A 25420-nucleotide genomic window follows, 5' to 3' on the forward strand; every position below is an offset into this window, starting at 1 on the left:
AGTTGTTCAAGTGGTTTTCCTTTGCCCTTGTATATGAGGGTCACTTTGCCTCTTTTCATGCAGGTGGTATTTGACCCGAATCGACGATGCTGTTGAAGTAGTGTTGTAGTTCCTCTCTTGCTTTTGTCTTTAGTGCTTTTAGAAATTCGAATTCGGTTTTTAAGGTCGCTGATGCTTCGTTTCAGTTCTGTTGTGGATATTGGGTTCAGTATGCTATGTGCTTTCTTTGTCCTATTCATCTTATCAGCCGCTGTGTTTAAGGGTTGTGGTGTGCGACGTCAGGTGTGTTTCCATCTCTTCTTGTGTTTACAAGATAAATCCAGGGGTAGTGTGTGTATGAGTTGTTTTCATTGTGGTCTCTTTCGGTTGCAGGGAGTCAATACATCCAGAACCTTTGACTGTAATGTTTTCGTTCCTTTATTTTGTGGGTTTCTTGTTGCTTGAAGGTGGTGTCAACTTCTTTGGCTACCAAGTGTTTACCCTTTTCTTTGTAGTCTGGATAGTCTTTTGCGTTTTGATATTTCTTCTTTAACTTCCTTGTCGAACCAGGGTGTTGGTCGTGTTCGGGTCATCCCTTTTGTCTTGCCAAGAGTTTCGTCTGCCACTTGTAGGCATTGTTCTATGAACTCTTCATATGTCTGGTTGTTATTTCTTTTCTTTTTTCTATAGTTGTGATGCACTCTTCCAATTTGGCTTTCTCTCTCATATTCCAGTGTCTTGCTGTGTGTGTTGTCTTTTGTTTTGTGTGCGAGGTGCAGTGGTACATAGAAATATCTTAATTCTATTGTGGTCGCTACCACAACTGTCTCTTTGTCTTCGTCAATGTACATTGATTTTATTTGAATGTGTTGTGTGGTGGCGTAGTTGTATAACACATAGTCTATGGCTGATTTTTGACTGCGTCGAGTCCACGTGTAGTTTGGTCTATGTTTGCTATGGACAGGTGGCATTCTTCCACTAGTTTGCGAAAGCCCATTGCGTCCTTTTCTTTGCCTTCAAGCTCCATTATATGGCAGTTGAAGTCGCCCAGGAGGAAAACAAGGTGTCCACTGTATTTTTGTTGGATATTCTTAGTGATGCATTCATATATTCTTTTGCATTCGTCATCTTCAGATGCTGTCGCCATGTATATCCCACATAGATATATGCTGCCTTTCTGTATTTCTAGTTTTATCCATATGTGTTCTTGGCAGGAGTTTTGGTCCTTCCCAGTATAGATATTCCGGGTGGCTAGTGCACGGAATCCAACCCTTCCTCCACGTTTGATGCCCCTTTTTCTATTTTGGCCGTACTTTTCTATACCGTTGTGTTTATAGGGCTCCTCATCATCTCTAAGGTGTGTTTCAGTTAGCGCGTATAAATCAATTTTCTGCTGACTAATTTGACGCTGGACTTCTTCCCATTTCACTCTGCTGCCACCTTGCATGTTTACTATGCAAATGGATAGGTTCTTCATTTGTTTGTCTCCTGATATTATTTTGTGTTTTCTTTTTAGGCAGAGTGGGTGTTGTTTGGATTTTGTCTGGGGATTGAGATTCTGCGTGTTGTCCTGTCTAACTCGATCCTCTTCTGTCTGGTTTACAGGCGACTTCCTGTTCGCCCAAGCGTTGCTGTCTACATCTTGAGTAGCCTGTTGACTGCGTTCTGTTCTGTTGTCATTTTGTATCTGTGAGGCTAATGGCAAGAATGTTTGTTCTTTGGCTTTAATGAGGCATTTTACCAGTGGCGTCTTGTTTGGCCTATTTGGCCAAGTGTTGTTGACATTGCTTTCAACAGCTCTTGCCACCAGACGGCTGCACCGTGCAGACCATTCACGTTTCCACCTCTACTCATCCCGTAAAACGGTACGATCAAACGGCCAGGCCGCATTCGCTTGCGCTTGCGTTTACCCGAGTACCGGACACGCGAAACTAGACAATTTCAGTGCGTCCGGTATTGCACGCGCCATTGCACGGACGCATTCATCTCTTCTGCCGTCCCTACGACTCACTAGCTCCCTCCTCGCTCCGAACTAGTTGTCAGCGGTGGTGCTCCACTCGCGATGGTTCGGGGTGAGGGCGGGGCTGAGACCTCACGAGGGGCCCCTGGCGGCTACTGCGGTTAGCGTGCCTCTTCTCCCTCGGGACTACGCCGGGTACGTACATTTCCCCTCGTCCGCCGACACCGTCGTGACTAGGACATTTGCCCGTGCGGGGAGCGCGTACCTCGTGTTGATCCTGTCCGTACACTAAGCCGAAGAACAGGTGCCTAGTGCTCGCGCGAGGTCGTACCACGCCGAGCCGCACTTATCGGAGGTCCAAGCCGAAGCAGATTGCCCGATGTTGTGCCATACTATGAGCACCACGTGGCGACCTTGAGGCGGCGGGAGCTGCCATACTACATGCACCACGTGGCTACCACGAGGCGATGAGAGCTCCCACTTCTCCGCGACGAATCGAGAATTCGACACGGGATGCGACTTCAAGAAGCGACCAGCCATCTCCGCGGCGCCCAGGCATCTCCGCGACGAATCAAGAACTTGACGCAGGCGAGGTCATCACCCTGCCCCGCCTGGTTCCTGCTGACGAGAACTCGCCCAAACTGGTTCCTGCCAACGAGGTGTCGCCGAAAGGATGTAAGGGCAAACCGGCCGATTGTGAAACAGAGAGTCACTTGCAGCCGCTCAGTCGGTCTGATGCGCTCCTACTGCTTGCTACCTGTACGCTATGATCCACTATCTGTAAATACTGTATAAAGCTTTTAGTTTCTTCTTCGCATCGCCAACCTTTGTCGCACACGTAAGTGGTGAGGACCATTGCTCAAGTATTCTGAAAGGTTTGTAGTGGTTTTGTCTTAGTTCGCTTCAGGCTGTGCATAGATGTCCGGCTTCGGAAGCAAAGCTAATTTAGAGGCAAAACCGGAGACGAGCCGTCAGATCGCGATGGAGAAGCTCAGGATACAGGAGCTTCTTGATGTTTGTCAGGAGGTGGGCATTTCAGTTGCCGCGACAAGGCGAAAGAAAGCCATTCTGGACGTTATGAGGGCACAAGAGGTAACTGAGGAGGAAGTCGAAGAGGTTTGGGGATAAATTCTCGAGAGGAGAAGCGAGAAAAAAATGCGCGACGAGGCAGAGGAGAGAAAAAGGCGTGACGAGTCAGAGGAGCAGGAAAGGCGCGAGCAGGCAGAGGAGAGAAAAATGCCCGAGGAGCGAGATTATGCTCGTAAAGTGAGAGAACTGGAAATAGAGTAAATTCGAATCAGCTCAGCGCGTTCCAGCCCCCTTTCCGGTGGAGACGATACACCTAAACTGAGAATACAGGACCTGATGTTACCGTACAAGATAGGCGGTGATATCGCACTTTTTCTCTTGAATTTCGAACGCACGTGTGAAAAGATAGGGCTGGACGAAAGCCTTTGGTCTCAAAAACTTCTTTCGCTGGTCGCTGGAGAGGCCGCGAAAGTTCTACGAGAAGACTACGAGAACTATGGAAAGGTAAAAGCCGTGCTTCTTCGCAAATACCGCCTCTCTGCCGAGGCATTTCGGTTTAGACAGGCAAAAGGGGGCAGCGAGTCGCACACTAAGTTCGCGTGCGAGTTAAATTCTAACTTAATAGAGTGGCTCAGAAGAGCAGAAGTGTATGGCAACGACGACAAGGTGCTTGAATGCATAGCACTAGAGCAGTTTTACCGAGTTTATCCAGAAGAAGTCAGACGTTGGCTGCAGGACAGGCTCCTAAAGGTAGACCTTGAGAAGGCAGCGCAGCTCGTGGAGGAATATTACACGCGCCGAAACTTCCAAGGAAAACCTATTCAGGAAGATAGGCTAGAAAAAACAAAGGACTATTCTGGAAAGTGGTTTTCCCCTCGCAACACAGTTTCGCCTAATAAGAAATCATCCAAGAGCGACGAGTTCCGCAAGGGAGTATCGACTAAGGCTAAACGGGCGAGGGAAGGGCTAGCCGTCTACTCAGCTGGGGCCGCTAAGGCAGAGCGCTCGTTCGAGGCCCGGAGACCAATTATCTGCTTCCGTTGGAGAAAGAAAGGCCATATTTCCTCAAATTGCAAGGAGGAAATCGCGTTCGCCAGCATTAGCCAGTCGGACGAAAATCTGAGGCTGCTCGAGCCAAATATGCAGGATGTTGTGCTAAACGGAAAAATGTGCATGGCACTTCGCGATTCCGCCGCCACCATAGATGTTACTCATCCGTCCTGTGTTTCTCCCGGAGACTATACGGGGGAATGCGCCTGTATCAGACAAGTCGCAGAAGGGAAGAGCGCGTGTTAGCCAGTTGCCAGGGTAACCCTCGAGAGCGCGTTTGGAAGGTTGCAAACGGAGGCAGCCGTAAGTCCAAGTTTGCCCGCATACTTTTCATATCTTTTTTTCAAACAAATCGGAGCAGCTTTTAGAAAAAGAGGGCCGGTCGTTCTCTGGCAGTGTCGCTTGCATGGCATTAACGCGATCGTGGTGACGTGCCCTCTCAAAGAAACGTGATCTTCAATCGAGGAAACTGACAATGTAACGTCCTCACAGCGGCAGTCTAGGCCGGGAGCTACGGCTGATGAAAAGCAGATGACTCAGACTTGTGATGGATCAATTATCGGATCAGTGACAGTGGATGAGGAGCCTTTCGAGACTCGGGAAAATGGGGCGCCTAGGGCTGAAGTGGAAGGTTCACTTCTTAGTACGGCCTCCTTTGCTGGGAGCAGCTTAGTAGGGTTGAATGAAAGGCGCTTATCGCGGCACAGAAAAGTGACCCTTCGCTAACTGTGCTGCAGGCTAATTTAAATGAAGGAGTGGCCCGAAAGAACATTTCGTTCTACACTAGGTCAGATCTCGAGTACCGGAAATATCAGGATTTCAAGGGTCGGACGTGCAACCAACTACTCGTGCCAGAAAAGTACACAGCTCTTAGAGCTAGCGCATGGGAATGTTTGGGCGGGTCACATCGGTATCAACAAGACAAAGGCTAGGCTAGCGCAAGATTTCTATTGGCCAGGATGCTGGAAAGAGGTCGAAACACTTGTTCGGTCATGCGACGCATGTCAGCAAGTTGGTAAACCCAACGAGAAGGGACAGAATTTTACTCGGAGCGAGACAGGGCAAAATATAAACTTTCTTCGATCGCCTCAGCTGTGTCTTGCCTGCCCGAATGACTGTTAAGAATTGATTTGCAATATATTCTTTACCTGTTTACTCTCTTCGAATGTGTCTTTGAGAGCACTATCTGTGGAGGTCGGCATCCCCGGCTCTTTATCGGGTGCGTGTTTCGTGTTTAGTACAACAACCGTAATGGTGCTGTTGAGAGCGCAGAGGGGGTTAGAGCGTTGGTTTTCGTGGAGTTTGGTCTGGCGTTGTGGAGAGCATTGGGAGGGTGCTCACTTTCACCGAAGTGATTGGCGTTGATTTTCGGTCACTCCGTGAGCTTTCTCAGATCCGAGCAAAGGAAAGACCAGCGGATGAATGGGCGGCAAAGCCATTTCCTTGGCCCCATCAAGGACGTCACCCAATCAGCACATCACATACGTCGAGCTGCGTCGAACAGCTCGACTTCTGGATGTATTATCTGCTGGCGGGGGTGCTGTTGTGCCATACTTCGAGCACCACGTGGCGACCACGAGGCGACGGGAGCTGCCATACTACATGCGCCACGTGGCTACCACAAGGCGACGAGAGCTCCCGCTTCTCCGCGACGAATCGAGGATTCGACACAGGATGCGACTTCAAGAAGCGGCCAGCCATCTCCGCGGCGCCCAAGCATCTCCGCGACGAATCAAGAATTCGACGCGGGCGAGGTCATCACCCTGCCCCGCCTGGTTCCTGCGGACGAGAACTCGCCCAAACCGGCTCTTGCCGACGAGCTGTCGCCGAAAGGATTTAAGGGAGAACCGGCCGATTGTGAAACAGAGTCGCTTGCAGCCGCCCAGTCGATCTGATGCGCTCCTATTGCTTACTACCTGTACGCTATCATCCACTATCTGTAAATATTGTATAAAGCTTTTTGTTTCTTCTTCGTCTACGGAACGAGTCCGTCTTTCGTCCTCCACCCCGAAGTCATAACACTGAGCTCTCGCGAGTTGGCCAATTGGTTAGTGCGAGAGCAAGTAGCATAGCCACCGGAACTTTTCCTAGCGGCGGGTCCCAGTTTGAGCCTGTGCTCTCACAGCGACGTGCTATAGGCGCCCCTGACTGCATTTTTTCGCCCTTGATGCGGGGCCCATTTGGTTGACCGCCGCCCCCGGTACTCCTGTGAGACCCGAAGACCCCACAAATGCAAACGGCTTCGACCTCGGAATACCCGACTGCTACGCACTTGCGCCTATGCGGGGGCGGACGTGCAACATAGGAGGCGGAGTTCGGCGGAAATAACTGGCCGCGATACAGTCATGAGATTCCCTAGTTTAGTCGACTAGGGAATACGACTGAGCGGAGACCTTTGGTGCAGTGGCGAGTGGTGCGGAAGTGTCCTGATGTGAACTCAGGCGTCTAATAGGCTCCTACATGGAGTGGGCTTCCGTATGTGGAGCCAGTGTGAATAATGTAAAACAAACCCGTTTTCCTTCATTCCTACTACCGGACGTAATCGTCAGAGAGCTTCGTGAATTCGATCAAATAGATGCAGATGCCATTCGGGAGGCCGTAAACACACGCCCGATTGTTTACGGTCTAGCAAAGCGACGGCCGCCTCTGAGGTGGAGAGTAAGAAAATTTTGTGACAGTCTTCCTCTAGTTAAAATGACAGATTCCTTAGGCCACGCAAAATTAATTGCCTCTTCACACGAGTGCTTTTGAAGTTACGAACCTTCAATGTCCTATTTTGCCTTGTCTCTATAGGCTCCCTGCAATGGTCAGGCGGCGCGGCGATCGGCTCAGCCGTCAGCGCCACCGTGTCAGTTGCGCGAAACACCGAGGCGGCCGCTGTTGCGGAGGCATGCCTTTGCGGCGCTCGTTTGAAACCTTTCGGACGTTCTAAATTGTGGTTTTAATGCAATCGAAAACGTCGAGGCCCATTTTGGACCACCGACGCTTGAGAAAGGACGTAAAATCTTTTACTACAACCACGTATACCGTGTCAAAGAAGTAAACAGCACGGACATCACAGTGAGGCGCTTAAACTAAATTGTGGTGTTTTAGGTGCCAAAACCACGATCTGATTAGGAGGCACGCCGTGGTGGGTGACTCCGGAATAATTTGACCGCTTGGGGTTCGTTAAAGTGGGCCTAATTTAATTACACGGGTGTTTTGGTATTTCGACCCCATCGAAATCCCGCCGCCGTGGCCGGGATTTATTCCCGCGACCTCGCGCTCAGCAGCCCAACACCGCAGCCACTAAGCAACCACCGCATGTCGCGAAGTATTTGTCACAACAAAGTAAGTATGCTTACGACGTCAATCTCGAAGTGCGTTAACAAATCATTATTTTATGCCACTAAAGTGAGCAAATACGGCCGTGGACGTCTTTGAACTGTCATTTGTCGCTTCCTTACTTGGAGCGTGCCTTGCCCCTCCCATTGTATAGGTTTTGGCGAATTGGCAGGTAAGTGCTTTGTTCTCCGTTGACGAAGTGCCTCGAGCATATTCTGGTATTGTCGTTCGGGCTCGACTGTGAGAGGGCATTACCGCTGAAGCATCATAGAGAGCAATCAGCTGAGACTAAACAACGTGAAGACAGAACAAACATGCGCTTGTGTGCGTGAGGGAAATGCTAATTTTAAGATACTCGACGTGTTCTGCAGTGTACTCCAACCTTAGTTCTGTTGTTCTAAGCGCGAGAAAACATCGGCACGAATGAGCTCGGTTCCAGCATTCGCGTTTTGATCTTGGCGCAGGAAGAAGCACAGCGCATGCAAGCGCTTACGAAGCTAGATTTGACACCTAACAACTACTGCAAGTTTGTTTTGAAGCAAGACGAGCTAAACAACTATCAAAACTGATTTACAGCAGCCGGAATCAGTTCACGCATTTTTATGCAGTTGACGCTTTATTGTGTATTTTTACAGATGCCGCTGCTGGCTCATTTTCATTTCTTTTTCTTGTTTTTGCACTTCCGTCTTAGTTCGTTTAACAGAAATTCGCAAGACCGACACGAACCGCGACGATCCACTTCAGCCGCCGGGTTGCTTCCCCCGGTTTTAAAGGGAAGCGGTACAATTTGATGCCGACATCCCCTTCGCGGTTGTGACATTTCTTAACGCAGCAGTATCTGCGCTTGTTCTTTTTGTTCACACTTCTCACGAAGAAGCTGCCAAGAGGCCACGGGGAATTCATTGGAAAATTGGAAAAGCAGGCTTGCAGGCGGGCCTGAGCGCACCACGGACAATGGTGAAATGACGGTGAGGGCCTACCCACGGGTGCTCACCGCCGCTGCCAGGTGGCGCGACATGTACAGGCAAACTGCATTGCAGGGTGCCCATACATTCGCTTCGGCTGCAAAGCCGAATGAATTCTCCAACTCATTTGATTCTAATGGCATTAAATATCGCTCTGCAGCATCGGAATAATATCATTTGATGCTAATGCCATTCGATTCGAATGACAGTAAAACGTCCAGTGTCACAGAGGTAGATTATATGAGACTGCACGTTCAAGCGTACTGCCATTCCAAGTTGCGGAAAGAGGCAACGATGGCGTTACCTTTTACAGATGCCGTTGTCTTCGGAAGACAAACGCGCGAGAAGTGGACATCAGTCCACTTAGTTACCTTGACCAACCTCACCGTAATCGCACTGGTATCAGTGTTTACATATAAAGGACCACTATCACATGTAAAGAAAAGTACAGTGATCGGGAAATGCAGGAATCGTTGTGGCTCACAAAATATTTCCCAATCTTGGTTCTTCCCTGCCACCCTTCAGATATGAAACTCATTATATCCTTTGTTGACCATAAACTCAGTTATCATCTGTTGACAGCTACAAATACCTTTGTGTTCACATTTCTTCTAATCTTTCGTGGAATAGGCATGTCGAATATGTAACGAACAACGCCAATCGCATGCTTGGTTATCTGCGTCGAAACTTTTTTGATGCCTCATCGTCCCTGAAGTTAACACTTTACAACACCTTCGTACGTTCTAAATTACAGTACGCATGCGCAATATGGGATCCTACTAGGACTACACTCGCTCAAACTGTTGAAGCCATTCAGAATCGCGGAGCACGTATCATCTTATCGAAATATTCACGTCATTCCAGTGTCACATCTATGAAGAAAACCCTACACTTTCATGACCTTTCGTTGCGTCGAAAGTCATCTCGCCTTAACCTTTTCATAAAATCTATTATAACAACGAGCTGAAGGACGTTCTGTTTCATCCATTTTATTATATATCTTCAAGGACCGATCATCGCTTCAAGGGGGGTCTACCTTCTTGTCGCACAAAATTGTGTAATGACTATTTTGTTCCTAGAACAAGTGTCGCATGGAACCACCTTCTCTCCACAATCACCAGCATAACTGATGACCACAAGTTCAAGATCGCTTTACAAAACGCCTTGTATTTTTTTTTTTTTTCTGCACGCCTTGCCATTTTCTCCCCCACTCCTTTGTGTAGTGCCTTTGGGCCCTAAAAGTATCTTAAGTAAATAAATAAATAAATACCCAAGGTGATTCTTACTATACTCGTGCCCATTAATTTCCATAATCACTGCTGCACAATTTGTGTCTCTAATTGTAACTAAGTGCTCTTTCTTTAATTCAGAGTGTCACAGTACTTGTTAGAGTGTAGGTTGCTCTAGCAAGGCCTCGAACACACTTACCGACACTTAACAAACTAAAGAGCTTACCCTAAAGCCGGGTGATTTATTCTCTGCCACGACATCGACTCCAGCGAAGCAGTCGCTGCGAGAGAGCCACGAGATGCCACGAAAGGCTCGGCCCCCCTGGCAATGAAGCATCGCTGCGCGCGATTCCTTGCTTTCTCGGCACGACGCGAGTGCACTGGGTCGCTACTCGCCGACACGAAGGAGGTTCGGCGACGACTCCGCGTGCAGAGCAGCGAAATGCTTTGTGGCCCCGCCGCCCTCAAACGCACAAGGGTGGAGGCGAGCTCAAGGCCAAGCGGTGAAAGGAGCGCCTGCCGCCTGGCATGCGGCGCGAACATCAATGGCGGGAGCCTCGAGGCGACAGGTGGTGCGCTACCACGAGACCAGTGAGTGCCCGCGCTCTCCCAGAATAATGGAACGACGCAGCGCGATGTTTCCCAGGCGAGATGTTCAATGGCGCCACCTGTTACAGACAGCAGGTGACCTGAATCACCTCACGTAAGGTGCCGTTATGTGTGTCGGCAAAGCAGGCGAGAAGGAGGAGCAAGAAAGGTTGCAGCAGCACAGTACCGAAAGTAACAACAATACCTCGACAGCCACGCTTCAGCGTACACGAACCCCAACAACGACGCGTCTCCCACGTATACCGGTCGGGGAGATCGAACACATGTGAATGCTTTTGGTGGGCTGCTTTGCAAGCTGCTCTGTATAGAGACAGGGAGATGCTCGGTAAATCGCGTTACTTGACGCCGCACGCACAGACGCCAAGAAGAATGAAATTCCTATTGCGCTGTGCGGCGTGTGCAATTCCCACAGAGGACACAACACGGGAACGCACGCAACCGTACTCGGGCGCCGCACGGTCACCATTTCTAAATTTCACGTCACCTTTAAAGATCGCCTGTGTGCAGATGACGTAGTTGCAGCCCTTGAGTTGGATTATTCAGAGCGGCGGACATTTCTTGCAAAAGAAATGGAAACACATATTCAACAAATTAAAAAAAATTCACAAATAAACTTCTTATTTACTTTACGGCACATATAACAATTTACTAATCGTAGTCGTTGCGTTTGCAAGGTGAATCCAATTAAAATTAATGTCCGGAATGCCTCCTGGCTGGAGATATCACCATCAAACTTGCCGCAAGAATGCACTGTGGTTCCACTTATTTTTTACCAAGACGCTCTTTTAGGCAAAGAAGTACCTGGAACGTAAATGTATTTCGTCTCATACTTTGGCAAATAAGTCAAAACTGGTGTAATCTTGGAAATTCATTTCAAGTTGATACGTCTTGGAAACTCGCCGGCTACAACTTTTAAATTGCAATATGTGCCGTAATGTAATGAATCAAAAAGTTAATTAATAAATGTTCTTTAATTCGTTGAATATGTCTCGGTTTCTCGTGCTAGCAATGTCCGTCTCTTCGAATAATCCAGCTCAAGAAAAACAATGGCGCTATCTGCTCACCGGTGATATTTAAAGAAACTGATCACCCCGCATATAGGAGTCTCGTGACAAAAAAAAAAAAAAAAGACGTACACCGACAAAAAAAAAACGTTTCGCCTTCCACACGGAAGCTTTGTTCACAATGGGGCAATAGGGGCCTCGTAGTTGTTCTAAGCGTGCATTATCACCGCCCCTATGTCAGCGGCAAGCGGAATCCACCATCGGGTTGGCTGATAGCCTCCCGAATCAAAAGCGGAACGACGTTCGCGCCCAGTCGACTTGACCGACAACCGACGAACCCATCAGCAAAGGCGCGGTCCTGCCGGTATTTAAATAGAAGAGTCCAAAACTTGTGTTAGAGAACCTATCTCTGCCCGTGATACGCGACCAGCATTGACATCACCAGGTATATTTCAAGTGTTACGAATTGAAAAGTTCCAGATGAAACAACAGCAGCAACTGGTAGATCTTGTTGCGGTATTAAGAGCTGGAAGAAACAGAGAAAGCTTTTGGAAAGCCAGACATATTTGAAGCCAGTTCCTCCAGTGTACATATCCGGCTTGTTATTTATGAACGGGAACCGATGGCCGACTGACGAATTGCAAACAGAACTACAGAATATAAGGATCGCATAAAAATCGCACAAGAAAGGAATCCTCGAATAAGTTAAACTTTCTCTAGAGGATTCAAAAATAAACCCGGGGAAACCTTGCAATAGTGCCATATTTTAGAAAAAGAAAGCCATGGACATCAGTGACTATGTTCTCAAAAACTGGCATTTAATTTACATAGCCGAGCCGAATAGTTCCCGAATTACCTGTTATCGTTATAATTTACACGCGGTATATGGCGAGCACGAGTCGGCAGAGAATACTCAATGTTTTCGTGGGACATGCGCTCACGTCACTCGTCTGATTGAGCGCAGAAAGAAAGCTCTCGCCAAGCACAGTGAACCAGTCGCTTCAATCACTGGCGTGCGTTACGTCTTCAGATTTCAATGCGACAGCAAAGGCGACAACGCACTCCAAGCGACAAACACACGCGAAGCTTGTCACTCCCATCAATGCTGTGCAAAGGTTCCACAAAAGCTCGCGGAAGGCTGTGCTTCTTTTTGGTTGATCGGGTGCTTTGACAATGCTCGTGGACATATCAACCTTCATCAAAACCGGTGAATCTGTGAGCTTAGTAAGCGAAGTTATAGTAGACACCACCAGCGTCGTTTCTCAGAAGCCTATGTGGAGCAAAAGTGGTTCATCTCGGGAGGGCTGGAAATGGACGAGAGCAGAACTTGAGTATCAACTTGGCCTTTTTTGTTGTTGTTATCGCAGTCCGATGTGAAGAGCATAAAAAAAAAGAACTTTCTCTGGAATGCCGAGGTTCCCGTTGCATAACCTAAACGTAATGGGTATTATTCGACCATAACAACGACGCCTTACAAGCAAAAGCCATCGTGCACAGAGAATGTATCTCTCATGCTCCCAGATGCACGGGTCACAAGCCACGAGAGGCTGTTTCAGTCGGGTAACAGCACCGTCGTTGAGAAAACCTTGCAATCGTGAAAAGAAAATGCGGCAAGAACTTTGTTAGAGACAGGTATCATTAGGCCTTATTTGAAGTAGTAACTTAGCGCGAATAAAACCAGGGAAACAAGAAAGACGGACAAGGACAAGCGCTACTCACTTGTCCGCCTTTCTTGTTTCCCTGGTTGTATTCGCGCTAAGTTACTACTTAAATATGGACGACCAACTAGCCCCAACAGTCAACTCTTCATTAGGCCTGACCATCAACATATTTCGCTTCCCCTATTGAGCCGAAGGAATCAGCTCGACGGTGCACTGATTACGGAATGACAGACATCTATTTTTGCATATCTGACGCATCGAATAGATGGCATAGTTGACGCGACTGGATGATATGAATGGTATTCACAAATTGACATGTGCAAAAGGTTCTCAAGTGCCACTAAAAAAGGACGCTAAGAAAGTTACGGCATTTTTCAGACCAGAACAAACTGCACGAAATTGATTACCTTACAAAAAAGAAAAGATACTTCTTCGCTTATATGCGAATTGCTATGCCTGTCCTTCACGTCTACAAACAGCGCCGCTATGCTGAATATACGACACGCTGCGTGCGGACAGGATAAACTGTGCGAAAATTATTCTGGAAGAAACCCAAGGGCACAAAAGCGGTGAACCTCACAACCTCTCCGGATACTGTCTGGTACACAGCACACCAAAAAATTTATGACCAGTAAACACGAAGAACACATTTGGCTATCAGTTTCAGAAAACATCCTAAAACACTCCTTTAAGGACATAAAAAAATAAATAAGTGATTCGTTATATAGAAAGCATATTGTCACGTGGTAGTGACGTATAAAGAACACAGTGGAAATACTGTGAAAAACGAAACTAACTTTTATTGGGCGAACCTGTGCCCACAAGAACAGGCTACACTTAAAGAACGGCGACAACGGCGAACACAGTGGGTGATCGTCAAAATCTGATCAGCGGGTCAAGCGCGTCGGCTTTTAAGCATCAGTCGTCGAATGTTCCAGAGTAATCGCTTGGACCCGCGTGCCTTCCACAAGGCTCTACATTTTTCGCGTCGCACACACATGCAATCAGATTACACAAGGTTCGGTCACAGACAGCGGATGGAAACATCGATAGCATTCCGGAAACTCCTGATACTTGCAGGCGCGTCCTACGCTGTGCGATAACATTTGTTAGGCGGTGAAGCGTGTCGCCCGATAAAGACAAACAAGTACACGTGTCAGCACCCCCTCTTAAAAAGCATCGATGCTGCAAACGAAATAAAGAAAAACACCCGTAGCAAAGAGAACAACAAAATAAGGAAGGAAGCTCGTCAGCGTCCGTAAAATAGTTTAAGACGCACCCCGTGGACCACTTCAGATCGTGCGCGGCACCGCTATGAATACGAAATGCCGTCTGGCACGACCTCATAGTCCAGTGCGCCAATACGTCGAATGACCTTGTAGGGTCCGAAATAGCGTCACAATAATTTCTCACTCAGTCCTCGTCGGCGTATCGGGGTCCAAACTCAAACACGGGCGCCGGGCTGGTACTCGACGAAGCCTCATCGGAGGTTGTAGCGTCGGCTATCGGTACGCTGCGGGTTCTTGATCCGTAGGCGGGCGAGCTGTCGGGCTTCTTCTGCGCGCTGGAGATAGGTAGCGACGTCAAGATTCTCTTCGTCAGTGACGTGCGGTAGCATGGTGTCGAGAGTCGTCGTCGGGTTCCTGCCGTAAACCAGCTTAAACGGCGTGATCTGTGTTCTTTCTTGCACCGCAGTGTTGTAAGCGAATGTTCCGTATGGCAGGACGGCATCCCAGGTCTTGTGTTCGACGTCGACGTACATTTTTTTTTTTTTTTATTCAAGTACCCTAAAGGCCCATGCGAGCATTACATAGGGGTGTTACAAGGAATTAGTGATAGATACAGTATACGCATTTAAACAGATAATGCATGCTACAATAAAAAGAACACAAGCGGAAAAACAGGAAAACAAACAAAAAGAAATTAGTAAGAGCAATACAACGACACGTTCTAAACGCTGAAGATACATATAGATTTAAAATTGGTGTTACACAATATCAACGTAACTTGGCCACTTCATACAAGGAAAAATGCTTACTAAAAACGTACACATACCAGCAGATACTGCATGAAACAATGAAAATCACAAGCAGAAAAAATTTTATGCAGTAGAAGTGACTCTGCGCTAACCTAGAACAAAACCATTTGGGCAAGGAACATCAAAATATGGTGAGGTAAAAAAGCAAAATAAGAGTAAAAAAAGAAAAGAAAGAAGAAGAAAAAGGCGCGCAACAACACAGTGATGCCTATATATAACAAATGAGCAAGCGAATACTATGTTAGTATGTTAAAATACTGTTTTAGTTTTGCTAGGAAATCATCGTGGCTTAGAGTTGACACGATTTCATTTGGCAACATATTCCAATGATATATCACGAGAAAAAGGGGGCGCAGGAACGGGCCGCACTTGAAAGGAATGATCGCGGGAAGATACGATGGGCGGCCCTGATGTGCATGCGCCGAGCCGCAGCGATACAGTTTCTGAAAATGGGAAAGAAGTCCCATCAGCCTTCGAATTTCTAGCGAGGAGAGATTTACAGATATGCTTATGTTAGTGATGCTAGAAGTTCGTGAGTAATTTTTCGTGATGAAGCGGGCTGCATTGTTTTGGACCGACTCGAGCTTGTTTATGAGGTACGATTGATGCGGATTCCAAATAAAAGACACGTACTCCATTTTCGAACGAACTAGTGTCGTATAGGCTAATAATTTAGTGGAGTTGTTTGCCGAGTAAAGGGTACGCCTAATGTAGCCAAGGGCTGCTAGTAATCGCATTGATGTGATGATTCCATGAAACGTTTGAAGATAAATGAATTACTAAATATTTTATTGTTTGCGCATGTTCTTTTGTTATCATTTGCTTTTCTTGCAACTAATATATTATTATGCTATCCACTGTTATGCTGCCAACAATTTTACAATTCTGTTGTAGTTACTAACCGAGGGTTCCGTTTTCAGCATCATTACTTTGGGACCCTCGTCTGTATATTACAGTTATGTACCTATGTTTTGCATATGAATAAACTTCAACTTCAATAGTAATGTTGTTCATCACGTAACGGGTAACCCTAGGGTGACTAGATCTAGTGGAAGCTATAGCCTTAGTTTTTGAAACATTTATTTCCATTTGCCACTGTTTACACCAGTCGGTAATTTTTGCAAGGACAGATTGCAAAATGTCAGTGACGAAAGAGTTAATTCTTCGTCTATAAATTACGCAATCATCTGCGAATAGTCTTATTGTAGATTTAATATTATTGCTGATGTCGTTGACGTATAGCAGGTATAAAATTGGTCCCAATACAGATCCCTGCGGCACTCCGGATTTAATTAGTGATCGCGGAGAAGAATATTTATTAGTAGTTACAATTGGTACCGGTTAGTTAAAAAGTTACTAATCCAGTTCGTAATCCTACTATTTATATTAAAATGGCGAAGTTTCAATAATAAACAGTTATGAGCTACCTCATCAAAAGCCTTCGCAAAATCAATAAATATGGCGTCTACTTGTGAGGAGTCGTTAATAGCTTGATGCAGGTCAGAGACTAGCTCGAATAACTGCGTCTCACATGAGCGACCCCGTTGGAACCCGTGTTGGTTAATGAAGAGGAGATTGTTATCGGTTAGGTATTTCATAATTGCTGATGATATGTGTTCTAATAGTGTACGTGGAATACTGGTCAGTGAAATAGGTCTGTAGTTAGAGACAGATGACGGCTCAGCGGACTTAAAGATTGGAATTATTTTAGCTATTTCCCATTCGTCAGGAACACATTCTGAATCAATATATTGATGAAAAAGAGTGGCGAAAATGCGATATATCACTGGTTTAGTCATTTTAGTAGTTTTGGGCCGATTCCGTCTGGACCGGGAGCCGAGCTGTTAGAAAGACGATCAATAGCAGCCTCAATGCCCTTTTGGGTGATTATGGTATTACTCATGATGAAGGTAACAGAACCGAGTTCAATGTTAGCGGGGACGGGAAGTTCACTTGTAAAAACAGAAGAAATAATTTAATGCGGTAGCGATGATGGAAGAATTTATTGTCTTTCTTTATGAAAATGAAGCCTGATGATGATGGTTCGGGGTTTATTACTTTCCAGAATGTTTTGTGTTGTGGGCTAACATGTTGGAAATATCATGGTTGAAAAATTTGTCTTTGGATGCTTCAATTTCGGTTTTGCATAACTTGGATTGTTCCCGACAACGCTTCCATGCATCATCAGATGTCGAAATTTTAGCTTTTGAATAAGCGCGCTTTTTTTTTATTAATACAGCGCCTTACGTGAGAGATGAATCACGCACTTCCAGTAGACAGAGTTATTTGTATTTTTGGCATGTACTTTTCTTTAAGTTCAGTCAGCTTGTTACAAACAATCATTCAGTTATCATTGCTATCATGATTATGCATGCCGCTCAAGAATTCTACACAAAAAGCCGAGAGCTCGCTGGTGATCAGTTGAACATTTGCTCGCGCATAATCATAAATGGTTTTCTTTTCCTGTACACTTGTATTCCGCTTTATATCGTATTAACAGTGAAGGACGCTGTGGTCACTAATGCAATCTAACACATGAACAGACACGTTGACAGGTTCAGTGGTCAGCACAAGATCCAAGATAGCATCCCCCCGTGTTGGTAAGGAAACTATTTGGCTTAATCCGTAACAAGAAATGACGTCAAGAAAATCCTTACATTCTGCTTTCCTTGGGCCACCTTCAGCTGTAACCGTCCGCCAGTTAATTCCAAGGTAGTTGAAATCACCAGCAAGAATAATAGGTGAGCCGCAAAATTTGTTACGTACAAAGCTTAGCGATTCGTTAAGGCATTTAATGAACGTGTCTTGTGAGTCTGGAGGACGGTGACAAACACCAATGGCACAAGTTACACGTGAGATCTGAAGCATGACCCACAAAATTTCAATACAGGAACCCGTGTCAAGTAGGCGTGCTTGGAATTCTTTTTTTACTGCAATTATAACACCACCGCGTCGTGTTACTACCCTGTCTTTTCGAAACAAAATAATGTTTTTAGAAAGAGATAATTCATTGTCGGACACATCGCAAGACAGCCATGTCTCTGTTCCCAGTATTATATCAGCTGAGCAGGACTCGACAAAAGCACAAAGGTGATCCTGTTTTCTGAAGAGACTTCTAAAATTTGCCACAATAATAGACAGTTTTTTCTCATCGGCATTGAAACGTCTATTGCAATTCGCGGGAGCCTCGTGTCTAGGGATGGCGACCACTTCATTGCTTGAAGGGTCGACTGTAAAAGTTCCGTTGCCCATTATAAGCTTATCAAACTGCAATTTATATTTTTCGTTCTGCTGGCGCTTCGCGCGTGCGAAATCACGGAGCGTTTTTCTGATTAGTTGCATTCGCGGTGAAAAATCTTCCTCGATCCAGACTCAAGGCGTTGCGAGGTCTTTTAGTTTGAAAGAGTTTTTCAAGATATTGCTTTTGTCTTTGAAGTTCAGATATTTAACCACTATGGGCCGAGTGCGATCGGGTTTACGTTGACCGACTCGATGGGCTCGCTCTATTTCACCTGCTTCGATACCCAGGTTTGCCGTGACAAATTCAGAAATAAGCTTTTCCGTATCGCTCCACTGTTCAGCAGCTTGTTCGGGAATACCCTTGAATACGAGATTATTTCGCCTCATTCGATTATTCAGGGCATCCACAACGATGTTTGCTTGTTGAATCTGTTTCTGCTCTATGTTCTTCAACTGCACTTTAGATTGTTGAAGAACAGAACCGACAGCCGTAACGCTTTCACTCAAGTCCTCAACAGTCTCAAGTCGTTCTTCAATTTTCGAGAGTCGTCTTCTGACGTCTGTCCCAGTAGTGTGGATATCTTTAAGTTTATTTATTTGTCACTTCCTTGTGAAATCGCTCGTTTGACACTAAGTTCCTTCACTAATGTCTCAAGTTGGTCAATCTTATCCAGACCCGGATTAACCTCAACATCTCCCGCACAGATCAGTAAATGAACAAGAGAAAAAAGTAAAAGTAGTAGGCGTCCACCCACGAAGTAGCGGCTACCAAAGGAACACAACCGGAGCCACACAAGGCTGCATGGCTCCGCAATTCTTCTCGGTTGAACGAAACAGCCGATGCGGGCGCGGTAAGTGCACAAATCAATACCCATAACTAAGTCAATGACAGAGGAAACAATGGCGAATTGCAGCCAGCGAGCGATTCAAAAGGCCTTAAAGAGGCACATTGCTACACACTCACCTAGAAAAACAGCACATAGTGTTAGCTCGAAGCTTTGGGCTGCAAATCCCGCTCGGTCGGCGTAGGCGATCCTTTTTACAGAACAGCCGACTAGAGGGTGCTGCAGGCGACGAGCAGTAACAGGACCGGTGAACTGCTGATTGTGCCGGATGGCAATTTCAAAACACGGCACGAGGTAGTAGGGCACGTGTCGCGTTGAACGGCAATCCGCAGGAACCAAGACGATTCAGCCGACGCCGTTAAACCCAGTGCTGCGCACCCACAGGGCAGGCGGAGCCTAGAAAAACAGCACACAGTGTTAGCTTCAAGCTTTGGGCTGCAAATCCCGCTCGGTCGGCGTAGGCGATCCTTTTTACAGAACTAGCATGTTAGCGAGGGTCTTATTCAGGCGCTCCGTAACACCATTCGTCTGTGGGTCGTAGGCAGTTGTCCTCCTGTGCCTTGTCTCACTGCACGGCAGAAAGGCTTGGGTGAGCTCCGCTGTAAAGGTCGTTCCTCCGTCGGTGATGAGGACTTCTGGGGTGCCATGTCGCAGCAGAATGTTGTCGACAAAGAATTTCGCCACTTCGGCTGCGCTACCTTTCGGCAGTGCTTTCGTTTCAGCTAAGCGGGTGAGGTAGTCCGTCGCCACGACGATCCACTTATTTCCGGTTGTTGACGTCGGAAAGGGTCCCAAGAAGCCCATACCAACCTGCTGAAATGGTCGGTAAAGAGGCTCGATTGGCTGTAGTAATCCCGCTGGCCTTGTCGACTGTGTCTTGCGTCGCTCACAGTCTCGGCTTGTTCTTACATAACGGTCGACGTCGGCAGTTCGGCGCGGCCAATAATACCTTTCCTGTATCCTCGATAGTGTCCGAGAGAATCCGAGGTGTCCAGCGGTCGGATCGTCATGTAGGGCATGCAATACTTCTAGACGCAGCCCTGAGGGAACAACAAGAAGGTACTTGACGCGGACTGGTCAGTTCTTTACGACTGGGTTGTTTTGAAGCGAGAACGAAGACAATCCTCGCCTAAGTGCCCTAGGGACAACGTCGGTGTGCCCTTCCGAATACTCAACGAGGTTTTTCAGCTCCGGGTTTGCTCGTTGCTGTTCAGCGAAGTCTTCCGCGCTTAATATGCCAAAGAAGGCGTCGTCATCCTTGTCATCTTGCAGCGGCAAGTCGATGGGGCGCGTGATAGGCAATCGGCATCAGAGTGTTTTCGTCCGGACTTGTAGGTTACAGTGATATCATACTCTTGCAGTCTTAGGCTCCACCGCGCCAGCCGTCCTGAAGGGTCCTTTAAATTCGCTAGCCAGCACAAGGCCTGATGGTCGCTGACGACTTTCAATTGCCTGCCATATAGGTAAGGGCGAAATTTCGCTGTAGCCCAAACGATGCCGAGGCATTCCTTTTCGGTTGTAGAATAATTGCCTTCTGCTTTTCACAACGACCGGCTAGCATAAGCTATCACGCGTTCAAGTGCGTCTTTTCTCTGGACTAGGACGGCACCAAGGCCTAGGCTACTGGCGTCAGTGTGGATTTCAGTATCGGCGTCCTCGTCGAAGCGCGCAAGTACTGGGGGCGACTGCATGCGTCGTTTGAGTTCTTCGAATGCGTCGGCCTGTGGCGTTTCCCACTTCAACTCGACATCACATTTTGTTAGATGTGCCAGCGGCTCAGCAATGCGTGAAAAGTCCTTGACAAAGCGCCTACAGTAGGCACACATGCCAAGGAAATGACGCACTGCCTTTTTGTCGATGGGCTGTGGGAACTTTCCGATGGCAGCAAGCAGTCTTCTGCGGGTCGGGGCGTACTCCGAACTTGCTGACTTGCTGATGACGTGGCCTAGGAACTCATCGTAAGCGAAGCGGTACTTCTCTGGCTTCAGTGTGAGCACTGATGGATTGATGGCCTCTAGTACTGTCGCAAGCCGCCAAAGGTGATCGTCGAAATTTCCGGCGAAGACGACGACGCCATCTAAGTAAACAAGACAGGTCTGCCACTTCAATCCTGCTAACACCGTGTCCATGACGCGCTGGAACGTTGCAAGCGCCGAGCACAGTCCGAACGGTATGACCTTGATCTCATAGAGGCCGTCTGGTGTGATGAAGGCGGTCCCTACCAGATCGCTTTCATCATCGATCGCCTACTGTGTTCGCCGTTGCCGCCGTTCTTTAAAGGTAGCCTGTTTTTGCGGGCACAGGTTCGGCCAATAAAAGTTAGCTTCGTCTTTCACAGTATTTCTACTGCGTTCTTTATACGTCACTACCCCGCACCTCCAACAGATGTCACGTGGTAGTGACGTACAAAGAACACAGTAGAAGTACTGTGAAAGACGAAACTAACTTTTATTGGGCGAACCTGTGCCCGCAAAAACAGGCTACACTTAAATAAAAATGGCCAGGCTTAGCTTGGTTAAGCCAAGAATGCGTTGCATATTGCGCGCGAGTTGGGGCCCAGCTTTTCCTCCGGCTGTCGTGACGTCACGTCACGTGGTTGCACTAAAGGTCAATGGTGGCTGCCCGGCCGCGCCCAAGGGCTGAACTGAGTGATTGCAATATGCAACGCATAAAACTCTAGTGTAGGGGTATGAGCCACTATGATGGCTCATACATAGAGTTGCTCACTACATTACCTAGAGCGAAATCTGGCGCTGCTGCGCTGTGGTATGCATGGGAATGCCGGTATGTTGTGACTTCGGATTGGCATTGTTCTCGGAGAGACAGGACACCTTGAAGACGCGCTTGGCAAGCCCCGTTCCGTCTGTCACAATGATTCATTTTCTACTAGAACAGCACGTGAAAAGCTGTTTTAGCTTTATTATTACGTGAAAACATGTTTTGTTTAACTATGAGAACTTGTTATTCTGTGCACAACTACATGTTACGTAAAAAGTATCAGCGGGCCGCTAAAGTTGGAGAACAGACGACAAGGTTCGCGCTCGCTTTGAAACAGTTGGTCGTCTGTTCTTGCTTTTCTTCGCTTGGTCATGCATCGTGGGTGAATAAAGATGTAATATGCGTGAATGGAAACATTTTATGAAGATTTTACATTGAGAACGCGTTATTTGCGTAGCCATATCCACGTTTTAGACGAAGCCTCTTACAACACCAGCCAACACGAGCCTCGCAGACACATATACCGTCATTCCCATGACGGCACGGTGCCCCCTTAAGAAACTCCCATAGACGGTGGCGCCAGATTACCCTCTAGGTGTTATAGTGAGAAACTCTATGGGCTCATATCCCCAATGGTGGCTGCCCGGCCGCGCCCAAGGGCTGAACTGAGTGATCGCAATATGCAACGCATAAAAACGGCGACAACGGCGAACACAGTCGGCGATCGTCAAAATCTGATCAGTGGATCAAGCGCGTCGGCTTTTATGCATCAGTCGTCGAATGTTCCAGAGTAATCGCTTGGACCCGCGTGCCTTCCACAAAGTTCTGCATTATTCGCGTCGCGCACACATGCAATCAGATTACACAAGGCTCGGTTACAGACAGCGATGGAAGCATCGATAACACTCCAGAAACTTCCGATACATGCAGGCGCGTCCTGTGCTGTGCGATAACATTTTTTAGGCGGTGAAACGTGTCGCCCGATAAAGACAAACAAGTACACGTGTCAATATATGTTAAAATTGAACAAGTGAGCTTACAAAACGCAAAAGGAATGCGTTCGTGCCATGTGGGTCACTGATATTGTCCTTTCAGGATTCACATGATATAATTTCGTATTTCTGCGTTAACGCATAGCATACGTGCGTGCTCATCTATTATCGCTAGCTTTTCTTGCTTACATTTTGCACACAATTAGGATGTATGTTTTGTTGTACGCAGGCTGTTGCTGTATTTTGTATAAATCTGATCCCGTCTGAATATAATAACATACATTCTTAGCGGCTTTCTTTACAGTAATGAACGCTGTTGCACTTTCAGAAATTGTACACATGTATGCACGGTGCTGTCGAACTTATCGTTAACGGGGGCTAATACCTATGTCAGCCTTTAAGCCTTAATGGGGCCCGAACCACTTTTTATCGATGTGGAGAAAGACATTTGAAGTGAAGTTAGGCTATTTCAGAACCACCTTGCCGCAAAAAGTACTTCAATGCGTTCATCAGAAGCGGAGTTATCGGCAATCAAACACGGCATCAGCTGTGCTCCCCTTCCTCCTCCAATGCCTTGCACTGCGAAGGCTACGGTGGAGACGTCACCGTGGCGCGCAGTTCAATTTTCCGATTTGGTGCCTATGCCGAGATAAACGTAAGCCAAACGCGGCTGTCCCCGGAGAGCCGCAGTGCGCTTAGTTACTGGACTCATGGCGGCACCTTGGGGCGGCCGCGGTGTAGCCAAGCGCAGCGACCAATAGCAGCCGCGTATTGGAGTGCGCGGCTGCTATATATTTATGACGAAATAGAGCACACAGAAAAAAGCGAAGATCATGGGGTTTTTGAAACGAGAGCGTTTGAGAGAAAGGTGACTGCGCGCTCCCTTTGCCAGCTCCACGGACCGCGCACGACAGCGTGTGCCACCCGCGGACTATGGCATTTCGCCAAGACCGAGAGGTGGTTCAGGGCCCCTATCAGCCTACGCTCATTCGAATTAGCAAGAAATAAAGAATTACTTAATTGGCTACCATTTTGCTGGAGCAGTTCCACGTCATGGTTTAAGAACTTACGAACGATACAACTGTAGTGAGCAAATGTTTAGAATATTTTGCCGTTCTGTATGAATGACATCATCGTTTACTCTACAGACAAGGCCACGAGTGTGCGAATATAGGAAATTTTGCAATAACGAATCGAATAATATGCCACATTCGATTCGGTCTTGGAATTGAATAATTCCTATCTATAAATAGCAATTGTTTTCGAGTAGTTCTGGAATATTTAAAATTTCCTAACGTGCGCGATAAAGCACAATATTGCAGCAAAAGTGATCATTACAAATTCATCCCTGCGGCAAGCATACTTGGCAGAAAATGCCGGAAGTTTCGCAGTAGAGCCGGCAAAGTCACTCAGAAAGTCATAATTATCCGGTTAAACCATGGCCATTTGCATTCATGTATGAGTCTAACCTATGCGAATAAACTACTCAGTTTATCATAATGCTCCATTTATGCTTTTAATAAACAACGCTTTCGTTTTCTGTTAATGGTAAGAACGGCTGTTCATTATTCGAAATCTATTCGAAAAGTATTCGATTCGCTCTCGAAAAGTGCTATTCGCGCACCTCATATCCACGAGGAATGAATGAATGAATGAACTTTATTCCCCTTTTAAGAGAGCGGAGGGGCTGGGGGGGGGGGGGGGAGAGGGAGGTCTAAGTACTCCAGCCCAGCAGGCGTCCGTCACCACATTATGTGGCTAGAAGTCCGTCTACCAGTCGTGGTAGGCCTCCGCTACCTCCTCAGCCCGCCTCAGGACTCGGTCCTGTAGGGTGGGATCGAAGCTGCGCAGGGCAGTCTCCCACAGCTCCTCGCTACTAATTAATGGTTTGAGCGTGCGGGGGGGAGTTTTGATGGGGCATTTCGACATGTTATGGGAGAGATCTGCTATCGGGACAGGGCAAAAGCGACACTTGGGTGTCGGGTATGTGGCGGGAAAGAATAAGTGCAAAATGCGCGGGGTAAGAAAAGTGCCAGTTTGTAGTTGTCGCCACAGTATTTCTCTCTGGCGCGTTCTAGGCACAGAGAGAGGTGGTACATAAGGCGTTGGTGTCTGTAACACGTGCAAATTTCATAGAATGTGACGAGTGTGTCTTTATTGGTGTGTTGTTGGGAGTCATGGGGTTCTTGAGTTAGGCCCATATTTGCGGCCACTAAGTCCGTGAATCCTCGAGCAGCGGCATGAGCCATTTCGTTGCCGTGGAGTCCTTGATGTGCTGGAGTCCATACGAGAGCGATGTCGTTTTCTGGTGGGTGAGCTACAAGTAGAGAGTGCGCGAGGTTGTCAATGTAGCCGTTATTGAAGTTCCGGATAGCAGTCTTAGAGTCACAAATGATGACGTCGCAATCGGGTAGCCCCGATGCGAGTGCAATGGCGGCCTCTTCCGCATCGCCCGCCGAGGTGGTCTTGACTGATGCTGAACAAACAGTGTTGCCCTGGTTGCAGGTTGCGAACGTAGTTCCCGCGCCTACTAGGGCGCCCCTCGCGGCGGCGAGCGCGGAACCGGCAGGATACGACCGGCCCGCTTGCGTTCGAAAAGCCTGTATGTGCACTGTTTCGCGCGTAGCTGTTGCCTTTTCTGAGCAATGCCGAAGTGCAACCCGAGCTGTTGAGTAGTGGGCTGCAACAGCACGTACACCAACTCACGAGGAACAAAGCTTTACAGGTTTCCAAGCCGACCGTATGAAGCAGAACGGCGTCGACACTGGATAGCGCTC

Source organism: Dermacentor andersoni, chromosome 9 (assembly GCF_023375885.2).
Source record: "Dermacentor andersoni chromosome 9, qqDerAnde1_hic_scaffold, whole genome shotgun sequence".
In the NCBI taxonomy this organism is placed as follows: domain Eukaryota; kingdom Metazoa; phylum Arthropoda; class Arachnida; order Ixodida; family Ixodidae; genus Dermacentor; species Dermacentor andersoni.